This window comes from Geotrypetes seraphini, chromosome 1 (genome assembly GCF_902459505.1).
Source record: "Geotrypetes seraphini chromosome 1, aGeoSer1.1, whole genome shotgun sequence".
Taxonomy (NCBI): Eukaryota; Metazoa; Chordata; class Amphibia; order Gymnophiona; family Dermophiidae; genus Geotrypetes; species Geotrypetes seraphini.
Genome location: NC_047084.1, coordinates 166,753,073 through 166,778,233, shown reverse-complemented (window position 1 = coordinate 166,778,233; position 25,161 = coordinate 166,753,073). Strand labels below are relative to the sequence as shown.

At 44.3% G+C, this 25,161-nt stretch overlaps 1 protein-coding gene across 1 annotated transcript in view; it reads left to right on the top strand.

Annotated features, from left to right (window-relative positions):
• PDGFC (platelet derived growth factor C) overlaps positions 1-25,161 on the top strand; it is a 471,080-nt gene that overhangs the window by 278,642 nt on the left and 167,277 nt on the right. The window lies entirely within an intron of this gene.

Here is a 25,161-nt window from a genome sequence, read left to right as displayed (position 1 = left end):
ACATTTGCCACGTGGCTCTCAACTGTGTGGCTTAGTGAAAGAGGACCAAAGTTGAACAATGCTTGATGCTGGGAACCATGCCTAAAATTTAGGCTCAGTCATTTACATCAACTGAAATGCAGTACAAATCCTTATGCCTAAATTGGGCATGGAACTCCCCTTATTCTCAAACTGCGCATGTAAATTGGAGATTCGCATAACCCTTCTACGGTCACACTCCCTTTTTGGATCGCATGTAAAATTTATGCATGCAAATTTTAATTCCAATGAGCACCAATAATTTTTTGTTAAAATCCCAATTGTTGGCGCTAATTGGCTCATTATTCAATTAAATTTTGCATGCAAATTGGGAGCACACTGAAATTTGTGTGCACAAGTTTTAGAACTTTGTATAGAATTAGGGTAATAATACATGACAACTTTGTAAGGAATCATCTGTTAAGCAGTATGGAGATAATTCTGTAAATATGCAACTGTGCTATAATTAATAATAATAATAATTTTATTCTTCTATACTGCCACAGTCGAAAGACTTCTAGGCGGTTCACATCAAAGAAGGCTGGACAATCAGCGAATTACAGAATGCGAGAAGTGAGGGCACAACTTATTACATAAGAAATAGATAAAAAGACAGCTTATTACACCGAGAATGACAGAGGGAAAATATAACTTAGTAAGTGGTGAGGCTGCTGTTTAGGAGATGAATTTGTCAAATAATACGGTTTTAATTGCTTTCCGGAATGCGCCGTAGGATAGCACCTAGAGGACACCTCGCAGGATCCTTTTTGCTTTATAAAATACTAGAATAACAGTAAAAATATTTATTTATTCATTCATTTATTTAGCCCTTTCTCCCAAAGGAGCCCAGACCGGGTCACAAGAGTACATTCACAGTATAAGCAAGACAGACTTTACAGTGCTTGAATACTCAGTGGCATAGCGAGGGTGAGAGGTGCCCGGGGCGGTGGCACCCATCCTCCTCCTGCTCCTTCTCCGATCCCCCCCCCCTGTCGCACACGTGCGCCCCTATCCCTTTCCTTCCTCCGTACCTCTAGTTCACTGACTCGAGTGATGAGAACTTCAATGGGCTCTTCGTGACCCCATCATATCTCCCATTGACGTCGCTTCCTATGCATGGCAACCTGAAGTGACATCAGTGGAAGAGACGACGTGGTCGCGAGGAGCATAAGAACATAAGAATTGCCACTGCTGGATCAGACCAGTGGTCCATCATGCACAGCAGTCTGTTCACACGGCAGCCTTTGGGTCAAAAACCAGTGCCCTAACTGATACTAGCCTTACCTGCGTATGTTCTGGTTCAGCAGGAACTTGTCTAACTTTGTATTGAATCCCTGGAGGGTGATTTCCCCTCCCAGATTTCTACCACTCTCCTTACGTTTGTACAGAATCTATCCCCTTTCAACTTTAGAGAGTGCCCTCTCGTTCTCCCTACCATGGAGAGGGTGAACAACCTGTCTTTATCTACTAAATCTATTCCCTTCAGTATCTTGAATGTTTCGATCATGTCCCCTCTCAGTCTCCTCTTTTCGAGGGAGAAGAGGCCCAGTTTCTCTAATCTTTCGCTCTACGACAACTCCTCCAGCCCCTTAACCATTTTAGTCGCTCTTCTCTGGACCCTTTTGAGTAGTACTGTGTCCTTCTTCTTTATGGCGACCGGTGCTGGACGCAGTATTTCAGGTGAGGGCGTACCATGGCCTGGTACAGCGGCATGATAACCTTCTCTGATCTGTTCGTGATCCCCTTCTTAATCATCTCAAGCATTCTGTTTGCCCTTTTCGCCACAACCGCGCATTGCGCTGATAGGTTCATCGACTTGTCGATCAGTACTCTCAAGTCTCTTTCCTGGGGGGGGTCTCTTCAAGTACCACACTGGATATCCTGTATTCGTGTATAAGTTGTTGCGGCAGTGAACAACTAGAGGTACGGGGGAAGGGAAGAGTGGTGCATGTGTGGCGAGGGGAAGATTGGAAAGAGGTAGGGTGGAAAGGAGGAGGGGTGTCGGCGCCCCTACCAGCATGGTGCCCAGGGTGTACATCCCCCCTCCTTACTACACCACTGTGAGCACTTAAGGCCAGTCACAGAGTTGGTGTAGGCGTGTGCACCTACGTTTTTGTGATACATGAATCATTTATGTTGCATGTATAACTGTGCGCTCTGCTCATGTGTATGCCCACCTACGCACTATGCTTTATGTCTGTGTTTCTCAAACTGTGTGCTGAGGCGCACTAGTTTGCCTCCTGAGATTTCAAGTGTGCCGCGGAGGAGGAAGAGAGGTGCCTACCAGCTGACTTCCCTATGCGGTACGGCGCCAGTGCTGCCCGATTCGCCGAAAGCCTGCATGTTTCCCCCTTCTCTCTATCGTACTCCGGCTTCTCCCCTGGCCTCTCGGTCTCACCTTTAAAGATAATTACAGCAGCCTGCAGAGGATCGCCGGTAGGTTAAATGATTTTATTTCAATTTAGTGATTGAAATGTGTCAGTTTTGAGAATTTATATCTGCTGTATATTGTGTGTATATGAAAAATTTATATCTGTGTATATTGTGTGTATATGAAAAATGAATAGAAAAAATTGCATTACAATTAGTAAAGGGGATGGGATCTGGGGTAGAGCTTGGGTGGGCCTAGGGGGAGGTCTGTGGTTGGGGTACTCAATTGATATTTATTAGACTTAAGGGGTGCTCAGCTTGAAGTAGTTGAGAAACACTGCTGTAGGCAATCAGCTGGCGCCAGTGTCTCTCCTTCTCTCCGGCCATCTTCCCTGCTGGCACCCCCTGTTTATTGGGATTTCGGCACCCCCTACTAGCATCTCAGAGCCCATCTGCACATGTGCGGACATCGATGTGATGATGTCACGCATATGCCTCAAGCCGTGGCCACTACCTTTAGTGTGCCCCAGCTTGAGAAAGTTTTGAGAGGCACTGCTTTATGTAATGTTTGTGCATGGCTACAGAATAGTGCTTAGATGGGATATTAATATATATATATATATATATATATATATATATATATATATATACACACACACACACACCAGTGGAACCTCGGTTTGCGAGTGTTTTGCAAGACGAGCAAAACACTCAGCAAACTTTTGCCTCGCAAACCAAGCATGTTCTGGTGTACGAGCACCTCCCGCTGCTCTAACCGGTATCGCACCCCCCGAACCTGCATCGCAACCCCCCCCCCCCCGCGAATGCCCCCCCCTGCAAGAATCGCAAAGCACCCCCGTGCTGAAAGCGGCATCCGCCCGCCCTTCCTCCCAAGCACGGTCTTTACCCTTTCTGCTCGTTGTAAGGGTGAATGCGAGCTCCCACCTCTTGCCTGGGCTGGGCCTTGAGCATGCACAGATGCTCAAGATGCTCAAGGCCCAGCCCAGGCAAGAGGCGGGAGCTTGCATTCACCCTTACAATGGGCAGAAGGGGTAAGGACCGTGCTTGGGAGGAAGGGCAGGCGGATGCCGTTTTCAGCACAGAGGTGCTTTGCGGTTCTTGCGGGGGGGGGGGCGTTCGCGGGGGGGGGTTGCGATGCAGGTTCGGGGGGGTGCGATACCGGTTAGAGCGGGGGAGGCGGTGATGGAGTAGCGCCGGTAGCCTCGGGGGGGGGGGGGGGTTGGTGGAACGAATTGTTCAAGTTTCCATTATCTTCTATGGGGAAAGTTGCTTTGATATACGAATGTTTTGGTTTAAGAGCATGCTTTTGGAACGAATTATGCTCTTAAACCAAGGTACCACTGTATATGCACATATAGGGTCAGATTCTATAAATGGCCCTGAAAATTTGGCGCTCATTGCTATTCTATAAAGGGCATTTGGGGATGAGCATGGTTCATAGAATAGTGTTGAGTATCAAATTTGGTGCTCAACTTTCAGTGCGAGGACTTACACCAGCTGTAACGTGGTATAAATCTCGGCGTGCAAGTTAGGCTTGGGTTCCTGCTATTCTTTAACACTGAACACATCATTTATGAATACCCCTGACCTGCCTATGCCCCTTTCATGGTCACACCCCCTTTTGAGTGGCATGGGATCCAATGTAGGTACCAATTGTTACAGCATAGTGCATAGCCAGATTGCGGCCAAATCACAATTAGTGCTTGTTACTCCAATAATTAAATCCACCCCCCCCTTTTTTACAAAACTGCATGAGAGGTTTTTAGCATCAGCTGGCACGCTGAATGCTCTGCGCTGCTCCGACACTCATAGGAACTCTATGAAGCTCGGAGCAGCGCAGAGAATTCAGTATGCTGACCAGCGCTAAAAACCTCTTGCGTAGTTTTGTAAAGGGGGGGGTAAATTATTGTAGCCCATTAATTAATTATTTTTGATACCCAAATTTGGTTGACCTTTATAGAATCTGGGGATATAGTAGTAGTCTTTTTTAAAAAAAAACTTTTATTTTTATTCGTGTTTTTTAAAATTATCCAGTTATTTACATATTTTTGACTACATTTACATACATAACTAGTGTGTAAATGTTAGATTACTCCCAATGAGCTCTATGTAAATATGTTAATAGTGCTAATAATATATTTGGCTTATTCTGAGCAAGAATCCCCTAAATTGACTCCCTCGTTAGGACTCATGAGCCAGTCCTTCCACATAGAACATAAGGCACTAGCTGCTTCTTTCTTTCTTTGAAGAAAGTAATTTAGCCTTGAGAGCTTGTATTATACAATCATCAACTGGAGTGATTCCCTTCATGGAACAAATGTGCTCTTAGTATCAGCACTTCTACTCTCAAAAAAAGTAGCAAATTCTTTGCTAGTGAGATAATAATGGTGCCATGACCTAGCCTGGAGGATTGAGGAATATTCTGAAACCTCTTATGACTAGCTATGCTTAACTCTTCATTTAGACCACATATGCATATCTCTGGTTTTTGAGTCAATGCTCTTTCCTGCTATACTGTAGAATCCCAAAGCATGGATTTTCCTTAAGCTGAAGTTAACAGTAATATTTGAATTTTTAGATCCCTTTCTCAAAATAGGGCTAAAGGTAATGGGGAAATAATGCAGAGTCTGGCTTATGAACAGGGCAGAATTAAGATATTGCTAAACTAGGCACATGCCTAGGGCCCAAAGATGTGGAAGGCCCATGTCAGGCTAGGGACTTAAAAATTAAAAAAGAACTTGCAAGAGCCTAAGGCATCAATATTCTTGTGCCAGTCCTGAACCCATAACTCACTTATCAGTATATTTTTAGCCCTTCTGTGGATGAAATCTGCTGTTTACTAAGGCAGTATTTCTCAACTCAGTCCTGGAGTACCCCCTTGCCAGTCAGGTTTTCAGGATATCCACAATGGATATGAATGAAAGAAATTTGCATATAATTAAGGCAGTGTATGCAAATCAAATGTATGCATATTGATTGTGGATATCCTGAAAACCTGACTGGCAAGGGGGTACTCCAGGACCGAGTTGAGAAACACTGTACTAAGGGACCAGCATTGCAAGGAACAAGGGCAGAACAGACACATGTTCAACTGCCGAGATGGCTGAGTGGGGGATATGATTGAGGTCTACAAAATCCTGAGTGGTGTAGAATGGGTTGAAGTGAATCAATTTTTCATACTTTAAAAAAGTACAAAGATCAGGGGATACCCAATAAAATTGCATAAAAATCATTTAAAATCAAATAGGAGGAAATATTTTCTCACCCAAAGTATGGTTAAGCGCTGGAACTCGTTGCCAGAGGATGTGGTAACAACGGTTAGCATAGCCGAGTTTAAAAAAGGTTTGGACAAGTTCCTGGAGGAAATGTCCGTAGTCTGCTATTGAAGCAGACATGGGAGAAACCACTGTTTACCTTGGGATTGATAACATGGAATATTGCTACAGTTTGGGTTTCTGTCAGGTTGGATTGGCCATTGTTAGAAGCAGAATACTGGGCTAGATGGACTATTGGTATGACTCAGTATGGCTAGTCTTATGTTCTTATGCAATATTCACAATAAAACAGGGGAACCAATTCCACAAAAATCTAACAAGCAAGAGCAAAGTGGAAATGTCCAATCAGAATGGTGCACAAAAAAGTGTCTTTCAACTCATCTGATAAATTTATCAGATGAGTTGAAAGGCACTTTTTTGTGCACCATTCTGATTGGACATTTCCACTTTGCTCTTGCTTATGCAATATTCAACCACTAAATAGATGGCAGACCTAAGGGCTCCTTTTACAAAGGTGCGCTAGCGTTTTTATCGTATGCACTGGATTAGCGCGCGCTACCTGAAAAAATACCGCCTGCCGAAGAGGAGGCAGCAGCAGCTAGTGCGCGCGGCATTTTAGCACACGCTAAGCGCGCGCTAAAACTGCTAGCACGCCTTTGTAAAAGGAGCCCTAAATCTAAGCATTTAGTTAAAGTTTCAAGTTTATTAAAATATTTTTTTGACCGCTTATTCTAGTTTCTAAGCGGTTAACAAAATAAAATTACATAAAAACAAATTGTAAAATTACAATAAAACATATAAAAACAAGAAAAAAGGGTAACATACAACGACATACAGCCACACAGTGGGATGGTAGGGAATAACTACAATTGATATAGAAAAGGCGGTTGAGTAAAAATAACAGAAGTTTAAAATTTGGATTATAAATTTAGCCCTTAAAAGGGCATTTTTAACCAAAAGCGACTTGGAATAGAAATGTTTTTAATTTTGTTTTAAATTGTTTTATATCAGATTCGTAACGTAGATGAGTAGGCAATGAGTTCCACAGTAACGGCAAAGTTATTGGAACGCAGTGTATTGATTGATTTTAATGAAGGTATAACTAAAAGATTTGGGGAAGTTGAACGGAGGGATTTTGATGTGCTATATGGAATTAAAAGGCTATTAATAAAGTCAGGTTGATTATTCAGTCTGGTTGTAAGTGTTAAAAGTAAAATTTTTATAGTTGTTGGTGTAGTCACCACATGTGTGTATTTGATGACAATAATCCAGTGGTCTCAAACTGGCGGCCCGGGGGCCACATGCCAGGTACTATTTTGAGGCCCTCAGTATGTTTATCATAATCACAAAAGTAAAATAAAACAGTTTCTTGATCATATGTCTCTTTAGCTATAAATGACAATATTATTATTAAGACTTAGCTAAAAGGAAAGATTTATAAAGTATAAAGAGTTTTACCTCATGCAAAATTGTCATTTCTTTAATAAGACATTAACTATTTTTTCTGAGGCCCTCCAAGTACCTACAAATCCAAAACGTGGCCCCTAAAGGGTTTGAGTTTGAGACCACTGCAATAATCACACATCAGCTCTAAATGTAGGTGCAAAATTAAGCGTTGGTGCCAGTGCTTAACTAGCTGCCCCAGCTGCATACCAGTTCCCCAAAGAAAAAGAAATTCTGTGTCAAAGGAATTTGGGGTGCTTAGCATGTGTGAACTAGACATCACTGTGCACTCCAGTGTCTGTAGTACAACTCTGATTGAAACTGGATAAATGTTTGAAAAGTTACCAGGGTGTATGCACAGATATGGGGCTCCTTTTACCAAGGTGCGCTAGCGTTTTTAGCGCATGCTACCCGAAAAACTACTGCCTGCTCATGAGGAGGCGGTAGTGGCTAGTGCGCGTGGCATTTTAGCGCCTGCTATTCCACGCGTTAAGGACCCAACACACCTTTGTAAAAGGAGCCCATGGTGTTTTTATAAGGTCATTTTTCCTATAGGAAACTGCATTAAAAACTAATGTTCTCTACACAGAAGTTTCTGTGTTCCTACAGTTTCGTGCACTTTTATTAAGCAAAGAAAAAGCTATTTATGCATAAATATTTAAAACTGTCTCAGGGTTTAACTAATGTTTCTGCATTCCAGTACAAAGACATGTATTCTGCCAAGACCATCCCAAAGACCTTTATAATTGAGTCTAATTATTAAAGATGGATTACACAGATGCATTTATTGTTTTTATGTTCCCATTTTTGCCTTTCCATTTTCTTTAAAAGGTGACAGGTAGATATAATAATAAATGAGTATACTGACCATTACTCTTCACTTACATCATTCCTGTTATTCCCAAAAAATTTTCTGTGTCAAGAAAAAGAGGCTCCTAATGGTAGTGTTTATAATGGTTTGATTGCAGACTAAGCAGAAGACGGGGTGGTGGCAGTCTGAGATCTGCAGCCAGAGTTCAAGGGCTTGCATTCAAAGACAGACGGCTCCCCCTTCCCAAGCTCTCAGAAATGAATGTTTACACCAGATTTCCAGTACATTTAAGATTTTGCTTACAGCACAGATCAGTGAGGTTTTCCAGGATTCAAACCCATAACCTTGCGTCCCAAAGACTGGAGACTTGCAGTGGAGCTGCACCCAATTACAAGGACATAAAAACTCAAATGATAAAGAAATGCCCTGACTGGGCATCCAAATGCTAGATGAAATTTAATGTGGACAAAGTGGATCGATTTTTCACTCCATCAAAAATTACAAAGACTAGGAGACACTCAATTAAGTTGCAGGGAAATACTTTTAAAACCAAATGGAGGAAAAAAATTTTCACTCGGACAATAGTTAAGTTTTGGAACGCATTGCTAGAGGATGTAGTAAGAGTGGATAGTGTAGCTGGTTTTAAAAAAGGTTTGGACAAATTCCTGGAGGAAAAGGTCATAGTCTGTAATTGAGAGACACGGGGGAAGCCACTGCTTGCCCTGTATTGGTAGCATGGAAAATTGCTACACCTTGGGTTTTGGCCAGGTACTAGTGACCTGGATTGGCCACCATGAGAACAGGCTACTGGGCTTGATGGACCATTAGTCTGACCCAATAAGGCTATTCTTATGTTCTTATGTACAACCCTGAACTGCCAGGGATTGTAAGACAGGCCTGAGGGGAACACCTATAGGTGGACAGGGGGAGACATATCTCCTGTTTGGAGGGGAGGGGAAGATGGACACAAGCATAAAACAATAAGCCGCTGGTTTATCCTGACAGTCTTCTCCCCAACAAGAATGGACCTAAATATGTTTGAGATAATTTTTCAGCCTGTAAATTCCTTCTGCTGTTTTTGAATCACTCTGGATTCACAACTTACCTTTGCGTCCCAAATATCCAATCTTTGCACGATTAGTTTCTTTATTCTTCTTCAATTATGTTTGGTAAAATGATACTTTGATAACAACTCTTTTCACTCTCTTATTCTTTCAGTTCTGATCACGACTAGACTACTGCAGTGTTGTCTACTTTGCCTTGACACACACTCAATTTTAAAAACTGCAGGCTGTTCAAAATACTGCTGTTTGGCTTTTATGTCGTACTCAAGAATACAATCATTTCCTATCCTTTTTTAAATTTTCACTGGCTTCCAGTAGAGCAGTATCTGATTTTAAAATCCTCTTACTTCAAGGCATTGAGAACAAGTCTTCCCTTGGACTTATCGTCTCTCACCATAACCTATTCTCCAGCTCAGTTTCTCCATTCACTAAACAATCTCCGTCTGGTTTTTACCAGGTCTGAAAAAAGCAATTAGAATCTGCTGAAAAATCCTTGATGAGGGGGAAAGATGTTCTGCTGGTCCTATTAGACCTGAGCGCCGCCTTCGATACCATCGATCACTCTCTCCTCCTATCCAGACTACACTCTATTGGAATCCATGATATCGCACTGGCATGGTTCTCCTCCTTCTTAAACTAAAGGCCTCAGAAAGTATTATTGGAACCCTCCTTATCGGAGCCAAAACCTCTCGACTACAGAGTGCCTATTGAGTGCCTACTCTCGACTACGGAGTGCCACTCCTTTTTAGCATATATGTCAAACCAGTACTTGACATCTCAGAAAAACACCAAATCAAAATACATTCATACGCAGATGAACACCGAGGTCAACACCGAGATGTACAAATGGAAAAACGTCACTGCTGCCTAACAGAAATAAAAAAACCGGATGACTGCAAACAAACTACAGCTCAATGCGTGAAAAACAGAACTTCTCTGGATATATAAAGATTCCTGCACATACCCACGCCTATCCCTTTCCTGAGGAAATGACACCCTCACAGCCAAAGACAAAGTCCACAGCCTAGGAGTGACTCTTGACTCAAACCTGTCGCTCTCAGACCATGTATCAAATTTAGTATCTTCATCCTTCTATTACCTCCGCCAACTAAAATGCATCCATGCATATTTTTCAGAAAACAACTTCGCCCAGCTACTATACGCGTTTGTAATATACCGCTTAGATTACTGCAACACTCTACTAGTGGGCTTATCAGCAAAATCACTCTCCTGAAGTGTCCAACGCCTAAAAAATTTGGGCTTCCGCGACCATGTCACTCCTGCACTAACATCCATGCATTGGCTACCTATCCAAAAATGATGCGCCTTTAAAGCCTTAATGCTAGCTTACAAGCCTTTCCACAAAATGACACCAAACTACATAGCATCAAAACTTCAAAATTACATCCCCAACCGATCACTCAGATTCGAAACAGAAAAATGGCTGGTACTGCCACCAGGCCGCTCACTCAAGTCTGAGATTCTCATATTCTCATTATATACCCAGAATGTGGCACATCATCCCCTCATCCATTAGATCACTAGACAGTCTTTGGAACTTCAGAAAACCTTCCTCTTTACAAACCTAGCTCCTTGAAGACCCACGTCTACACCCCAGACGGATAGAATCTCAAAGACACCACCTAATATATCAAACGGAATCTAGCTAAAACTCGCATGCCACCACACATATAACCTGAATTGCTACCACTTTTCTCTGACAACAAAGATGTACCCACCTACAAAGAAAGCTATTTCACTTCATAGTATATCTACACTGGAAATGCTGCAATTTAAACTACCCTATGTCCATTAAGTCTGTATTTGTAAGTCTGCATGTTATGTCTATAAAAACATAAGAACATAAGCATCACCTCTGCCGAATCAGATCATAGGTCCATCATGCCCAGCAGTCTGCTCCTGCGGCAGCCCCCCCCAGGTCCATGATCTGTAAGTGATCTTTTACCTAAAACATTTTATCCCCTACTCATTTAATATCCTGTATAGGAGACCTCTAACTGTACCCTTCAATCCCCTTTTTCTTCAGGAAATCATCTAATCCCATTTTGAAACCCAAAATCGTACTCTGCCATACCACCTCCTCTGGAAGCGCATTCCAGGTGTCCAGGCTTCCTAGCATTTGTTCTGAATCTGTCTCCTTTCAATTTTTTTGAATTCCTCTTGTTTTTGTTGCCCCGGCTAGTCTGAAGAATCTGTCCCTCTCTACCTTCTCTATACCTTTCATGATCTTATAAGTTTCTATCATGTCCCCTCTGAGTCTCCGCTTTTCCAGGGAAAAGAACCCCAGCTTCTCTAGCCTTTCAGCATATGAAAGGTTTTCCATGCCTTTTATCATCCTTGTTGCTCTTCTCTGGACCCTCTCGAATATCGCCATATCCTTCTTAAGGTACGGCAACCAGTATTGAACACAGTACTCCAGATACGGGCGCACCATCGCCCGATACTGTGGCAGGATAACTTCCTTCATTCTGGTAGTGATACCTTTTTTGATAATGCCCAACATTCTGTTCATCTTCTTTGAGGCCGCTGCACATTATGCCGCTGGCTTCATTGTTTCATCCACCAAAACCCCCCAAGTCCTTTTCTAGTTTGCCTTCCCCCAGTACCATCCCCCACATCATGCAGTTATACATCGGGTTTCCTTTCCCTATGTGCAAGACTTTACATTTCTCTATATTGAAGCTCATCTGCCATTTATTTGCCCACTCACTCAGTTTGTTCAGGTCCCTTTGTAGTTCTTTACATTCCTCAACAGTTCTAACCCTACTGGAGAGTTTTGTGTCGTCCGCAAATTTTATAACTTCGCACTTCGTCCCTGATTCCAGGTCATTAATAAATATATTGAACAGCAGCGGTCCCAGCACTGACCCCTGACCCCTGTAATTGCTATAATCTAAACCCCTTGTCCATGCTGTAAATGCTGAAGAGTATATCTTGCTAAAGTTTGTTCTACCCATACTATGAATGTACTAGTAGTGTTGTTAGATCTACCTTCTTTAGATTATGGCAAATTCATTCAGTTTCTAAATTTTTATACCCCAAATCACTAAACATATTAATTCATTCGCCGGTGACCTCAAAAATTGATTATTGTAACGCGTTGTTCAAAGGAATTGCCCAAAAAGAAATCCATCGTTCAAAATGCTTCAATTAAACTCATAAGGAATGCTAAAAAATTTGATTATGTGACCCCTTTATTTAAGGAAGCGCATTGGCTTCCAGTAGAACACCGCATAACTTATAAATTAAGTCTATTGACTTTCAAATCTCTCCTTTACAAAACGCCTGCTTTCATACATAGATTATTGATTCCCTATAACTCTTCTAGATTACTTAGATCTACTGACCAACACCTCTTGATTGTTCCCTCTCTTAAAACCATAAATACACGGCGGCAATCTATTTTCTCCGTCACTGCACCTCAAATATGGAATTTACTCCCAATTCAAATACGTGAAGAACATAATTTAGATAGATTTAAGAGCAGGTTAAAATGCTTTCTTTTTAAGAACATAAGAACATAAGAAGCGCCATCTCCGGATCAGACCTTCGGTCCATCAAGTCCGGCGATCCGCACACGCGGAGGCCCTGCCAGGTATACACCTGGTTTATTTTATAGCCAACCATACTTTATATGCCTCTCTCAAGGAGATATGCATCTAGTTTGCTTTTGAAGCCTAGGACTGTCGATTCCGCAATAATCTCCCCTGGGAGAGTATTCCAGATGTCAACCACTCTCTGAGTGAAGCAGAACTTCCTGACATTAGTCCTGAACCTGTCCCCCCTTAGCTTCATTACATGTCCTCTAGTCCGTGTCAAATTGGACAGTGTAAATAATCTTCTCTGCTCTATTTTGTCGATTCCTTTCAGTATTTTGAAGGTCTCGATCATATCCCCACGCATTCTCCTTTTCTCAAGGGAGAACAATCCTAGTGTTATAAGTCTGTCCTCGTATTCCAGTTTTTCCATACCCTTCACCAGTTTTGTTGCTCGTCTCTGCACCCTCTCCAGCAGTTTTATATCCTTCTTTAGGTAGGGAGACCAATGTTGGACACAGTATTCCAAGTGTGGTCTGACCATTGCCCTATAAAGCGGCATTATAACTTTCTCCGATCTACTCAAGATTCCTTTCTTTATCATGCCCAACATTCTATTTGCCTTCTTTGCCGCTGCCGCGCATTGTGCCGACGGCTTCAGGGTCCTATCTATCAGTACACCCAGATCCCTTTCTTGTACACTTTTTCCCAGACTTGCACCTGACATTCTGTACTCATATTCCTTATTCTTACTGCCTAAATGCATTACCTTGCATTTCTCCACATTGAACTTCATCTGCCATTTCTCCGCCCATTTTTCTAACCGACACAAATCGCTCTGGAGTTCCTCACTATCCTCCTGCGATCTGATTGCCCGGCAGAGTTTTGTGTCATCTGCAAACTTGATGATCTCACTGGATGTTCCGTTTTCCAAGTCATTGATATAAATATTAAAAAGGATCGGTCCAAGTAATGAGCCCTGGGGTACACCACTAGTCACTATCTCCCAGTCGGAGAACTTCCCATTAATGCCCACTCTCTGCTTCCTGTTATCCAGCCATTTGCCTATCCATCTTTGTATATCTCCCTCTATGCCATGGCTTTGTAGTTTCCTGAGAAGTCTTTCGTGTGGAACTTTGTCGAACGCTTTCTGGAAGTCCAAGTATATTATGTCCACCGGCTTTCCACTATCAATTTGCTCGTTCACGGTCTCAAAGAATTGGAGTAAATTCGTCAAACACGATTTCCCTTTCCTGAATCCATGTTGACTGGGTTTCATCAAGTCGTGTGTGTCCAAGTGCTGAACTATGCTATCCTTGATCAGTGATTCAATCATCTTGCCTGGGACAGACGTAAGACTCACAGGTCTATAATTGCCCGGTTCTCCTCTCGATCCTTTTTTGAAAATTGGCGTGACGTTCACTTTCTTCCAGTCGTCTGGTATCTGACCAGTTCTGATTGACAGGTTTGCAAGTTTTTGCAATAACTCTCCGATTTCAACCTTCAATTCCTTCAAGACTCTTGGGTGAATTTCATCCGGTCCAGGGGATTTGTCACTTTTAAGTTTGTCGATCTGGTAGTATATCTGATCTAAGTTCACTTCAACTGTGGTGAGGCTGTCCTCTATTTCTCCTGTAAACAGTTTCTCCGCTTCAGGTATTGTTGAGGTGTCCTCCTTCGTAAAGACGGACGCAAAGAAGGAATTTAGTTTGTCTGCGATCTGTTTATCTTCCTTGATGTACCCTTTTCTTCCCTTGTCGTCCAGGGGTCCCACTGCCTCTTTTGCAGGTTTTTTCCCCTTCACGTATCTAAAGAAGGGCTTGAAGTTTTTGGCCTCCCGGGCTATTTTTTCCTCATAGTCCTGTTTTGCATCCCTCACCGCCTTGTGACATTTCTTCTGTTCATCTTTATGTTTGTTCCAGGCTTCGGTTGTCTTTGTGCATTTCCATTTTTTGAAAGAGTCCTTCTTTTCTTTTATGGCTTCCTTCACCTGTATGGTAAGCCATGCCGGTTTTCCTTTGCCTTTAGTTCTCCGATCTTTAGAAATCCTCGGAATGTAGAGATCTTGCGCTTCTGCAATAGTATTTTTCAATAGGCACCATGCCTGATCTACTGTTTCAAGTTTGTCCACCATCTTCTCGAGTCGTTTTGTTACCATGGCTCTCATGCAATCGTATTTACCCTTTTTAAAGTTTAAGGTGGTGGTTAAGGTTTTGGCATGTTTCCCTTTCCCGATGTCCAGTTTAAAGTTGATTACATTGTGATCACTCGTTCCCAGTGGAGCCATGACTTCTACTTCTGTTATCGGTCCCGTGAGACCATTTAGGACCAAGTCCAAGGTGGCGTCGCCTCTTGTCGGCTCTTTTACCATTTGCTCCAGGAAGCAATCCCCTAGCACCTCCAGGAACTTTGCCTCCTTGCCGCAGTTGGAGGCTCCTAGTTTCCAGTCTATTCCTGGGAGATTGAAGTCTCCCAATATAACTACATTGCCTGTCTTGCATACTTGTTTGATTTCCTCCATCATTTCTGAGTCAGTGTCTTCCGCCTGTCCTGGGGGACGATAGTAAAGGCCAATTTTTGTATCTGCGCCATTTTGACCAGGAATTTTGATCCAGAGGGACTCCAGCTTCTCTTTCCTGTCTGTTGTAATCATTCCAACAGAATCTATTCCTTCCTTAACATATAGGGCAATACCTCCACCTTTCTGCCCTTCTCGATCCCTTCTATATAGTTTGTATCCCTGTAGTACTGTGTCCCATTTGTTTTCTTCATTCCACCATGTTTCTGTTATGCCAATGATATCCATGTTCTCATGTCTTGCTATCGTCTCTAGTTCTCCCATTTTCTTTCCTAGACTTCTAGCATTTGTATACATGCATCTAAGTTCCCTTCGTGTTACCTTTTTGGACCTTCTACTCTTGGCTGTCCTTACAGTTTCATTTACGGTATCCTTTACTGCTCCTGTGTTATCTCCCATGTTTGCTGTGTGGTCATCCCCTCCTGTGTCTGAGTTGTCCCTTCCTGCTTGTTCTCCTTTGTTGGCTGTGAGGTTGACCTCTCTTGTGTATGAGTAGTAGTCCTTTGTTCCTACGTCGGGGCATCCTGTTGTCCGTACCATCGACCGGTGGTCGACTGTCGGCTTTCCCCTGTCCTTCAGTTTAAAGCCTTCTCTATTGCTTTCTTCATGTTGCCTGCCAAAACTCTTGCTCCTTCCTTGTTGAGGTGTAGTCCATCCCTTCTGTAGTACTTGCTTTTTCCCCAGAACGCCGTCCAGTTTCGCACGAAGTCGAAGCCTTCGTCTTCGCACCATCGTCTCATCCAGGCGTTGATCGCTTGCAATTCCCCTTGTCTCTTTCCATCTGCTCTTGGTACAGGAAGGATTTCAGAGAAGGCCACCTTCACCTCCCTGATCTTCAGTTGTCTTCCGAGTGAGCGGAGCTGGCCCTTCATCTCTTCCCTGTCATACTTCCGCCCGCTCACATCATTTGTTCCCACGTGGATAAGCACAGCGGTGTCCACTCCCCCTGCTCCATCTATGATCCTGGAGATCCTGTTGGTCACATCCTTTACTCTTGCTCCAGGCAGACAGGTGACGACTCTGTCCTCTCTTCCTCCTGCGGTGTGGCTGTCCACGTGTCGTATAATGGAGTCGCCTATGATGATCCCCATCTTCTTTATTCGGGAGTTCCTTGGGGGGCGTAGGTCCATGTCCTTGGAGTAGGGCCAGTCTTCTTCCTCCAATGATACTCTTGAAATTGTTTCCTGTTCTTTGAGCGGGGGGACATCTTCCTGTGCTCTCACTATTCCTCCTGGTGTGCGGTTGTCTCCTACCTCGTCTTCGTTTTCTTCTGTGTTTGCATGGGTGTCTTCTCTATTCACATGGGTTTCCTGAGTACAGTTTTCCAGCCCTGGGATCTCTACGTGGTGCTGATGGGCTTCCTCTATGAACATTTCTAGATCCTTGACCTCGTTGTTTGGGCTGTACTCCACTAGAATCTTCTCCTGTGCTCGGATTCTGTCTTCAAGTTCCATCACTGTTCCCTCCAATAGTCTTACCTGACATTTCAAGCTATCCATCTCCATGCATCGATCGCAAATGTATGCCTGGATCCCCGAAGGGAGGTAGTCATACATATTGCAGTCGATGCAGAAGACAGGAAAGCTCATCTTCTGACTTCCTTGGGCTTCCATTTCGTGCTTTACTCGTGGGTTGTCTGAGTGATTTGATGTGACCTACTTGTGCTCTTTTTTCCTACTGATCCTACCTCCCCCTTTCCTTCTGACTTCCTGACTGCAGGCTTCCTATTTGAGTGAGTCTGTTTGTGTTACAGTGCCTGTGTGCTTGTGTCCCTTGCCTGCTGCTTCCTTGCTTGTCGGTTCCTTACCGGTCAGGTCTCCTCTGGTGTTCTTGAGAGTGTAGCGCTCGTCCCTTGCAAGGCCCTTCGCAAAGGCGCTCTCGCTAAGGCGAGCGCCTTTGCCGCTCGCCGAACGGCTGCGCGCCGTTGGCTCCGCCCCTTTTCAAGGGGGAGTCCGACGCTGCCTCCGACGCGGTGGGGGTGGGCGGAGCGTACTCTCGCCGCTTCCCCGAACTTTCAGCTCTCACTTGCCTCCTTCTCCTGCTCTGCCCCGACTCTGGCCGCTTCCTGGTTGCTGAGCACGCTGCTTTCTGCCTCTCCTGTGCTCAGCACCAGCACCACGAGTTGCCGCGTTGGCTCCGCCCCTTTTCAAGGGGGAGTCCGACGCTGCCTCCGACGCGGTGGGGGTGGGCGGAGCGTACTCTCGCCGCTTCCCCGAACTTTCAGCTCTCACTTGCCTCCTTCTCCTGCTCTGCCCCGACTCTGGCCGCTTCCTGGTTGCTGAGCACGCTGCTTTCTGCCTCTCCTGTGCTCAGCACCAGCACCACGAGTTGCCGCGTTGGCTCCGCCCCTTTTCAAGGGGGAGTCCGACGCTGCCTCCGACGCGGTGGGGGTGGGCGGAGCGTACTCTCGCCGCTTCCCCGAACTTTCAGCTCTCACTTGCCTCCTTCTCCTGCTCTGCCCCGACTCTGGCCGCCTCCTGGTTGCTGAGCACGCTGCTTTCTGCCTCTCCTGTGCTCAGCACCAGCACCACGAGTTGCCGCGTTGGCTCCGCCCCTTTTCAAGGGGGAGTCCGACGCTGGCTCCGACGCGGGTGGGGGTGGGCGGAGCGTACTCTCGCCGCTTCCCCGAACTTTCAGCTCTCACTTGCCTCCTTCTCCTGCTCTGCCCCGACTCTGGCCGCTTCCTGGTTGCTGAGCACGCTGCTTTCTGCCTCTCCTGTGCTCAGCACCAGCACCACGAGTTGCCGCGTTGGCTCCGCCCCTTTTCAAGGGGGAGTCCGACGCTGCCTCCGACGCGGTGGGGGTGGGCGGAGCGTACTCTCGCCGCTTCCCCGAACTTTCAGCTCTCACTTGCCTCCTTCTCCTGCTCTGCCCCGACTCTGGCCGCTTCCTGGTTGCTGAGCACGCTGCTTTCTGCCTCTCCTGTGCTCAGCACCAGCATTTGACAACTAAAAAAACTAGATTAGATGCATAAACCAGAAAATTAGACTAGGTGCTTCAACTGAGCCCTGGTTCTCAAACTCTTTGAAGCTTACTGCTTTCCCCTTTCCTATTGTTTTTTCCCTTACTTGTTTTACTTACTATTTTTAACTTGTATTTCTTTTCCTATTCCTTTCCTTTTGTATAATATGTTTTGTCTTGTCTGTCATATTTAAATAGTTTGTTTCCCTTTGATTATTGAGCAACAATATTTTAACATTTTGTACATCGCTTAGAATTTTGAATAAGCGATTACTCAAATACATAATAAACTTGAAACTCCTGTAACCCGCTCTGGGCTCCTTCAGGAGGATGAGCTAAATAAATGACTAAATAAATAAAAAATAAAAGAATCCACAAGGCATAGTGCTTTCTTCTTTGCTGCCCCTAATCATTAGACCAGAACTCTCTCTCTCAAAAATTTCAAGAAGCATCTAAAAATCTGGCTCTTTCAGCAAGCTTTTGTATCTACCTGAGGATGGTCACTGTCCCTTCTATGGTATGAGAGAGTGCTGAAAATTTTTCAACCCAACCAACGTCCTAATTCTGAGCATTATTTTGCAATGTACCAATCTGCAGAATTGTAATGCTATGTTTTGACATTGTTTCAGATCATTGATTGAAACATATCAACGAAAAGAGTGGAATTTTCCAGTGTGGACTCCAAGCCTTCATGCAGGTTCTATTCTTGCAGAAAAAAACTCCAAAGAAAATCTATAAATGTACGATGCAAACATTGAGTGACAAATGCCCATCATACTCCACAGTGAAGAAGTGGTGTACAAACTCTCAGCATGGAGATTTCAAGACCAAAGATACAGCCGAGGTCTGGCAGGCCTCAAATGGTGTCAACTCCTGAAATTGTTGACCATGTCCATGATACGATTTGGCAGATCAGTAAATATTGGCTAAAACATTTGCTGAGACACTACAGATATCCAGGGAATGTGTTGGGTAGATGATCCACAAGCAGCTGAGCATGCAGAAGCTGTCAGCCAATGTTTGAATGCTGATGAGAAACGACATTGAGTAAAAACTTCCAAGTTGATTTTGCAGCATTTTCAGCAAACTGGTGCCAATCTTTTGGAATGACTAATTACTGTTGAAGAAACATGGTTATACCACTATGTTCCTGAGACAAAATAACAGTCCATGCAATGGCTGTACTCAGGCTCTCCAAGGCCAAGGAAATTCAAGACCCAAAAGTCAGTAGGAAAGGTCTTGGCCACAGTGTTTTGGGATCATGAGGTATTGAAAGAAAGAAGGAGAGGAAAGCTGCCGAAAGGAGTCTCCTTATTGCAAGACAATGCACCTGCTCTCAAGACTGGCAAAACTATGGATGTTTTTATGCAGTTGGGGTTTCAGTGCATAGACCATCCACCCTACTTACCAGATCTTGCTCTATGTATCTATTTTCTGTTTCCAAACCTTAAAAATAGTTTGAGATGTGACAATTTTTGAGTGATTCGGAGGTGATTGCAACAGTGGAGTCATATTTCAGTGACCAAACACCAGAATATTTTTTGTAAAGATTTCAGAAACTTCAGGCACAATGTGCCAAGTATGTTGAATTTAAGTGGGAATATGTGGAATTACTTGTAAGTTTCACTTTTCAGCACCCCTTTGTATTTTACTACCCCCTTTAATGTATCCGCTGCTACTACCCTAATCCCTCCTGTGATCTTAGTTATGACTAGTCGTGAATGAATATTTGCATTCCTGTTGGGTATTGCAGTTCCTTTCTGTCCTTTTTTTGTGTTTAAATTATAAATCATTTCAGTCCATGAGTTACCGTAAGGCAGTGTAGCAATTAAATATAAACTCTAAACAGGATAAAGCACAAATTTTCCGCTTCCACCCAAACCAGCAGTTTCTGCTGAAACTGAACCCATAGCCATAACCTTTTATCAAAACTGAAAACAGAAAGAAAAAGAATTGTGTGCCAATTTCAGCACTAAAACTGAGATTCATGTTCTGTATCTGAAAAATGCTCCAGATCAGGTGTTTTGGGGGCCAACCTCTGTAAGCGCATGAAAACATTTACCAATAGCTTATAACGTATCTTGTTCCTTACTTTCAGCCAATACAACTTTATAAAATATTCTGTCACATGCTCATGTCTGTCCAATTTAAACAGAGATCATACCACTGAATTCTGGGCCACCTGAAGCACACTCAAAACTGATTCTGGTACTCCCCAAAACACCAGACTGCAATAGTCGAAAACAGATAATACCATTGACTGCAACACCATCCTAAACAATGGAGCCGCCAGATAAGGTCTAAGTCCATTGACTAACCAGAGATGAAAGTACACGTTCCAAACTACTGCAAGCACCTGCCCTCTCATGGTAAGTCCTGAATCCAAAAGCACACAGAGATACTTCACCTCACACTTCACCAATACTCTCTTCCCTAGCAACTCAACTGCCTCTGGGACATTAGCATTAGTGAATAAGATACTGGGACCAACACAATCAGAAGAATAAAATGCCCAGATAACAAAGGTTGAAATAAAAAATATGCTTTAATACTTTTTAGGATTGAGAGCTGAGGTGGATCAAGGTGGAGTTTGGGGTAGAACAGGGCAAGGTTTGGGACAGAACTGTGTGGGGCTGGGGGAAGGACAGGGCAGACTCAGGAGAACTGGCAGCAGCCATTTAGGGAGTGGCGCAGGGCCAGGCTGGAGAACATAAGAATTGCCATTGCTGGGTCAGACCAGTGGTCCATCGCGCAAGGCAGTCTGCTCCTGCGGCAGCCCCAGGTCAAATATCAGAGCGCTAACTGAGATCAACCCGACCTGCATATGTTCCGGTTCAGCAAGAACTTGTCCAACCTTGTCTTGAATCCCTGGAGGGTGTTTTCCCCTATAACAGCCTCCGGAAGAGCGTTCTAGTTTTCTACCACTCTCTGGGTGAAGAAGAACTTCCTTACGTTTGTATGGAATATATCCCCTTTTAACTTTTAGAGAGTGCCCTCTCATTCTTCCTACCTTGGATTCAGAACCAATGCTAGGAAGTTCTTCTTCACCCAACAGGTGGTGGACACCTGGAACACGCTTCCAGAGGGAGTGTTAGGACAGGGTACGGTATTGGATTTCAAGAAGGGATTGGACAATTTTATGAAGGAAAGGTGATAGAAGGGTATAGATAGAGGGCTAGTATACAGGTTCTGGACCTGATGGGCCGCCGTGTGAGCAGACTGCTGGGCATGATGGACCTCAGGTCTGACCCAGCAGAGGCACGGCTTATGTTCTTATGGAGAGGGTGAACAACCTGTCTTTATCTACTAAATCTATTCCCTTCAGTATCTTGAATGTTTCGATCATGTTCCCTCTCAGTCTCCTCTTTTTGAGGGAGAAGAGGCCTAGTTTTTCTAATCTCTCGCTGTACGGCAACTCCTCCAGCCCATTAACCATTTTAGTTGCTCTTCTCTGGACCCTTTTGAGTAGTACTGTATCCTTCTTCATGTACAGCGACCAGTGCTGGACACAGTATTCCAGGTGAGGGCGTACCATGGCCTGGTACAGAGGCATGATAACCTTCTCCAATCTGTTCGTGATTCCCTTCTTAATCATTCCTAGCATTCTGTTCGTCCTCTTCACCGTCGCCACGCATTGCGCAGATGGCTTCATCAACTTGTCGACCATTACTCCCAAGTCTCTTTCCTGGGGGTTCTCTTCAAGTGCCACCCCGGACATCCTGTGTTTGTGTATAAGATTTTTTTACCACCATGCATCATCTTACACTTATCCACATCAAACCACATTTGCCATGTCTCAGCCCATTTCTCGAGCGTGTTTATGTCCTCTTGCAGGTCTTCACAATCCTTCTGCATCTTTACTATGAATAGCTTCGTATCATCTGCAAATTTAATCACCTCGCTCGTCGTACTAATTTTCAGGTCGTTTATAAATATGTTGAAGAGCACAGGTCCAAGCACCGAACCCTGCAGCACTCTGCTCGTGATACTTTTCCAGTCCGAGTATTGTCCATTTACTCCCACTTTCTGTTTCCTATCCCAACTCTCTGTTTCTACTCCTGCGTGCTGGCCTGGGTTCGCCGCTGGCTTCTGGACGTGAGATCGGAAGGAGGGGCTCAGCATGAGGCAGGAGCATGGAAAGCTCACTCCTGCCCATATACTGCTGGATCACCAGGGATGTGAAAAAAGGTACGCAGGGAAGGGGTAAAATATTGTTAGTATCGGCTGGGACAGGAGACGGGAGGGATCCCTCCTGTCCCGGCCTAACAGCAGGCCTGCAGCAAGTCCGGGAGGGTGTCACTGGGTATGACCTGAATTATAGGATGAGACCCCCATTTGTGGGTCATTTTTTTGGCCGAAATATCTTATCCTATATTCGAGTATTTATGGTAGTTTCTATATATTTTGCGCCATAAGACGCATCTGACCATAAGACGCACCCTTGATTTAGAGGAGGAAAACAAGAAAAAAACCATTCTGAACCAAATTCTCCCTGCCAGGCTCTGCACCCAACCCCACATTCCTTGCCAAGCTCTGCACCCTGTCCCCCCTCTGGTGGTTTAGTGGTAGGCCGAGACAGGGCAGGCAGGGAAAAGGCACAGGGCAGGCAGGCCTAGTGGCAGATCCAGTGCTGTATTGACATCGTTCCTAGCTGGAAGCTTTTCAAAACCCGGACACCCTAGCCTCACAGTTTGCAGCCTTAACTCTTCTCAATGGTAGAGCCAGCTTTTGGAGCGCAATATAGGGGGATACACATTCAGTCAGATATTGTGGGCCATATGATTACTTTGTACCAACTGATTAGAGTAAATGACCATAAATAAACAGACACTCTATGAAAGAAGCTGCCAAAGCGTTATTTTTTCTCATCTTTTTAGTAACTTCTGTCAATCTCACATTTCTTCTCTCTCCATGTCCACCATCTTCCTCCTGCAACCTTATCTGTCCTGTGTAACAAATATCTCCTTTCTATATCCTGTTCCTTTCCTCCCTCCTGTTTCTACATCTGCCCTCATAGTCAGCATTTTCCTTCTGTGTGTTTTTGTGTGTCTTGTCCTGTCCTGCATTTCATCCTCTTTCTCTAGTCCCTCCCTCTTCTCCACTGATCAGCATTACCCCTCTGTCTCTCTATCCCTTCTTCTTCCATGCCCACCATCTCTTATGTCTCCCTGTCCCTCCCCCCCTATCGGGATTAGTATATCGCACTGTTGCTTCCCACTCCTCAGCTCCCTCAGTATGACTCTCTCATGGGTCTCCAATGTCTTTCTCCTATCCAGCACGGAAGGAAGGAGCGGGCTCGGGGGATCGGGGCATGCCTGCTGCCCTCGTAGTCCAGCTGTCCCCTTCTCTGAGCAGTACACGCTAGGTAAAATCCGAGGGCGGCTGCATGCAACTTCTGTCCGGGTCTCACTCGGTCACGGCCATTGCTCCCAGTGCCTTAGAGCATCAGCGTCAGTCATGCGTGCGTAGGGGAGGCAGCGGACGAAGACTGGACGGCATGGCGCTATCGGGAAGAGAAAGGCCTGGTGCAAAGAGCCGAGACTCATGGCAGGTGGAAAAGGAGCTTGAGGTGGAAACGGCTCTGCCGGGTGGGCAGGCTGGTGGAGCTGGCTGCCGAGACAGGGGCTGTTTCGAACCGCGATCTGGCTCAATCGCAGTTCTGCTAACCTCTGAGCAACGCTGCAGGTGGAAGTGCTGGACCGCCGAGATTACAAAATGTACTGGGGGGGGCGGGCGGTATTCGCTCCATAAGACACACCCTTATTTCCACCCACTTTGGGGGGGAAAAAAGTGCGTCTTATGGAGTGAAAAATATGGTAGTTAGTGATATTTAGTCCAATAATTGGTTAAGTAAGCAGGTAAAGTTATGGCAGCAAAAAGGCTGACCTAACTTTCTCTGTCAAATTAACCAAGCACTGATCTTACTATCAGCCGGTGCCCAGTTAACTTCCGCATTGCAACACTAACTGAGGTATTCTGTGCTGGAGTCCAGTCATGCCTCAGCATTGAATATCCAGGTTTAATTCAGCCCAAAGCTCTGAGTGGTTTACAGGCTTCTCCCTTACACTGGCCTGCTGGTTTTTGTTTTGTTTTTTTCTTAAGATTCTGTATATTTACATTTTTAAAGCACAGAATGCAGGAATTGAGTAACTGACACACATTAAGAAAAACGTGCTATGTGCAGACTACAATATAATTTAAAGCGATTATTACAAGCAACACTTGACTTGGTCAGGCATGATGTTTGCTTTATAGAGGAAACCATCTGAGCCGGCCCTAGCTAGGCTTTTCTTCTTACACAGCTTGCACCTGCTCAACAGATTTGTCTGATTTATTTATTATTCATTTGGCTTTTTCTAATCCGGAAGGCCTTACTGTAACTAAACAATAGATTTGAATTGAGCTTTCTATGAATTTCTTAAGTTAGTACAGCTTTGCACTGGAAGATTTAGAGATTTTATCTTGCTCATAATTGTATCCGAAACATAAAATAAGTAGAGATTTCCTCAGTAAAGGAAGCTGGGGTTAGGATTTCTTAACAAACATGGTGCTTCACATCATTCACTATTTTGAGGTTTTATTAGATATATAGAGAAGATAACATGGATAATGCAGGATATAGGGGTATACGCTGGAAATATTGGCTTTGTTTCATTGTTTCCATCATTCCCGGACTTTGTATTTCATTTTATGCAGTTTTTCATTTGGAGATTCCATTTTTATTATTAACGCTTACTCTTCTTAAATTAGTACATCCACACTAGGAACACAGAATGAAATTTTAAACAAAACAAAACTGTGCCCAGTGTTGATATTCTTATGTTTTTTTTCAAATGACTGCACATCCACATGGAGGCCTTGTGCTAAGTCTCTGGGACCGAGGGTAATAGGTAGTGTGGCTTGTGTGCGATCTGTTGAGTGAGGGAAGGGGTGGCTGTTTGAGCAGAGGAGAGAGGGGTTATTATGTCTTCAAAATTTGAATTTAAGGGATGCTGATTCTTGATTGGTGAGGAGGAGGTATGAAGGTAGGGCTTGGTATAAAATGGGATGCTTCTTTCTTGTG